The sequence below is a fragment of the Tupaia chinensis genome, unplaced genomic scaffold (assembly GCF_000334495.1).
Source record: "Tupaia chinensis unplaced genomic scaffold, TupChi_1.0 Scaffold000094_1, whole genome shotgun sequence".
NCBI lineage: Eukaryota > Metazoa > Chordata > Mammalia > Scandentia > Tupaiidae > Tupaia > Tupaia belangeri.
The window spans coordinates 2256014-2259296 of record NW_006159556.1 but is presented as its reverse complement, the minus strand read 5'-3'; the positions used below and the strand labels follow the sequence as shown (position 1 = coordinate 2259296).

General features: G+C 50.6%; 1 protein-coding gene across 1 annotated transcript in view; it reads right to left on the bottom strand.

Moving 5' to 3' along the window:
- Nucleotides 1-2745, bottom strand: part of GPRIN3 (GPRIN family member 3) — a 72974-nt gene extending 70229 nt beyond the window's left edge. The window contains exon 1 of the mRNA XM_014585816.2: nt 2327-2745. The gene's annotated coding sequence lies outside the window, so the exon portion shown is untranslated. The remainder of the gene's footprint in view (nt 1-2326) is intronic.
- Nucleotides 2746-3283: the final 538 nt, after the last annotated feature.

The window sequence follows — 3283 nt, the reverse complement described above, 5'->3', positions numbered from 1 at the left end:
AGGAATGCCCTTTTTTCTCCTCTAGAGGCTCGTTCCTCTCATCCTTCAGGCCCATGGGACACTTCCCTGGTCTTGCCACCTTTATAGCTGGGCTTCCGTGGCAGCTTGTCAAAGCCCTTGATGAGCTGTCACTGTCATTTCCCTGCCAAGTTTTACAGACTGCAAATGTGTCTTGCTCATTCTTCTAGTCCACAACAGAGGACATTGTCTAGCTCAGGAACAGCAGATGAAATAGTTCGAGATAAACTTATGAATGAACAGATGAATGAATGAATACGTACAGGGCGGAAGGAAGCAGCCGCTCCTAAGAGAGCCGGGGTGTGAGCTGGGACTGGGATCGCGTGTCCTCATTCTCTGAGGCCAATAATTTATGATTTTGTGATTCCATGACCAATATTTTAGTGCTTCCCTCTAGGCTGCAGATTTTGTGACTGGAGACCCAAACAGTGAAAGATTGCTATCTCTAAAAATATTCCTTTAAATATATTTGAGACATAATCAAGAAAACGTAATTGAGTGTATTGGGCAAGTCTTTTGAGGCAATTAAGACACATTTCAAAACAGCTTACTGGGACCCACCCTCTCCTCCAATTAAGACAGATCTGATTCACATAAATGCTTCAGTCTTCCACTTCCCAAAGGAGGCCAGTGCACTTGCAATTTTACCCTAAGCATTTTCATCAAACTCTAGTTAGTGATTAGGCGAAGCCTTGCCTGAGTTCCTCTGCTGTTTCCAAAATACAGACCAGCGATACAACATCTAGACTTATGATAGCAATGACTACTTCTTTTTCTGTTTATAAATCAACGACCTATTCTGCTCACAAAACGCACACAAAAACTTTAAAAAAAATGTTCTCTGTGCTTCTATTTCTATTCTCTAATGCAAACTCCTGCCTTTGGTAGGTAGAAACAGAGACAATCTTCTTCTTTGTGCTGTGACTCATGTGTCTTTATCCCCACAATTGTTACCCTGGGCAGGCCCATGGTGAACACAATGGAAACGCAAGAATAGTTTATAACTGGAAAATAAGCACATTCCGGAGAAGTACACTCGAAGCATTATCAAAGTAGAATCTGCAACAGCACCAACAAGAGTAAACAAAAGCCCACGCAAGAGAAGTGTAAATATTTCATGAAGCTAAGCCTTAATCAACTCTCTCTCCAAATCTTGCTGGTGTTGTAAACACTTCAGTTCCTTGTCCTACCATGACCCAGATTCCTTGCAAAAATAAAATGAAAACATGGACCGATGGATCTTCAACCAATGTGCTGTGAAAAATATTTAGGTGGGGTATAGCCAAGTACGGCTTTAACAAGAGAAAGAACATACCTTTAATAAAGATGGTAGCTTCTTGGGTGACCACTCAGAGCTCTGTTTCTCCCCTCCCCCTCCAAGCCCTGGCCTCTCTCCCACCTCCTCTGCTCGGCTTCCTGGACAATCACATCCTCTTAACCTTGAACTGTCTACACCCCAAGCAGTGATTTCTCCTAAGGTCCCTGCAGGGGACTCTTTAAACCTGATCCAGAGCTGCTGCCTTTCCCCTACCCAAAATTCACTTTCCAGGGTAAGTATCCCTTCTTTTCCCTCCTTCCTTGTCCATTGTTGCGTCTGAAATTTTGCCTACATCTTTTCCATTTGCCTGGATGGCATGAGAATCCGCTGTGTGTACTGGGTGACAGTCTTCTTCAGACCTTTTTCTAAAATCCATTCGAAAGCACCGTTTATTACCTCTGATTTAATGTGGTTCCAAAGTTCACCTCTAGGTACAAACAGGTCTCGACAATGATTTCCCTTAATCAACCTCTGCCCTGCCTTCTTTTTCTCTCTCCACCTACCCTAAGACAAACTGTATACACGTACATGTTTGTGTGTGTGTGTGTGCACATCACATAAATGCATATGCATGTGTAGGATTATAATATTTTGACCTTAAAGGAAATAAGCTTAGGGAAATACGAAAAATGTCAAACACACACACGCACACGCACACACACCTATTCGGGTATACGCAGAGTGTGCAGACCCGATTGATTATAAATCTCCCAGCCCGAGAACAGCAGGCGTCTTTTCCCGTTTACCTTCAAAACCATAGCTTAAGAGCAATGACCTTGCAGAGAAATTGTTCACCTGCGAGGAAGGGAACCCCTCCAGGAGCGCCGGATGGGATCGGGACAAGAGCAACAGGCAAAGGATCCCCGAGCAGAAGGTGGAACCGAATCCCTCCCCCTGGCACCGAACACCGCAGTGCTCGCGTCCCCCGGGGTTGGCCGCTGGGCGGAGGTGGCGCGGGGGGCGTCTCCTCCGCGGCTGCGGGTCGCCTACCTGCTCTCGCCCGGCTCTGTCAGGCGCGGCGGGGCCAATGCCAGCGCTGTGGCAGGGGCTTCCCGTCGCATATCCAGGCGCTGGCTCTCGGCGCCACACCGGTGGCTCTGGCGGGCCCGCGAGCTGCGGTCCTTTTCCAGTCCAGTCCCAGAGTGAGCTCCGGTGCGTTCAGGAACTGAAATTACTATGCAAAGAGCAGAGGCGACGCGCAGGAGCCGGGAGGAGACCGCGGGGGCAGCCCCCACCTTGGGGCTGCAGCCGCCGCGGTCGCCACTGGGCGCAGAGCCAATTTGAGGGTGGGAGTGCACGTGCCCGACTGTTCATCCGTCAGGGCCTGGGTGCGCCCATCTGGTCCACGCTGCCCGGCTGGAGCAGCCGAGCAAGGGGTGGCAGCTTCGCAGGGGCGGCGGCTGCAGTGGCGGCAGTGCTGCGCGACAGTGTGGGAAGCTGGGCAGGGGCCCGCAGGTTGTGGTTCTGCCGCCGGGAGACCAGTGGCGGACGGAAAGTTAAGCAGGTGATGAAGGAATAGAGCTGGGGGCCCAGAGCCACTCAGCGGGCATTATGGCCCCTGCTCCATCCCTCGGGTCGCCCGAATGAATGCATGGCTGAGTCTAGACTGGAGCCGTTTCTAATAAAGCCACGTGCCGTGAAGATCGGAATATGGGGCGCTCCCCCCACGTTTAATGTGCGTTGCCAAATGTACGGGGTCCTGGGCACTTGCAGAAGGCGTGGCTGATAGTGTCCCTGTCCTTCTCCCTTCCCTTCTCTTCCCCCTTCTCGGGGGCGTGGACGCCTTTGGAAATCGTCCCAGCTCTGCAGCTCCAGCACTATGAATGGGTATAGTATGGCTAGCAGCTGTGATGGTGCAAAGTGCTACAGTGAAAGACTGTTATTAACCGAGTATTTGTGAGCAGGTGCCGCGCCGAATGCCTTGTGAGCGACCTCGCTGTCACTACG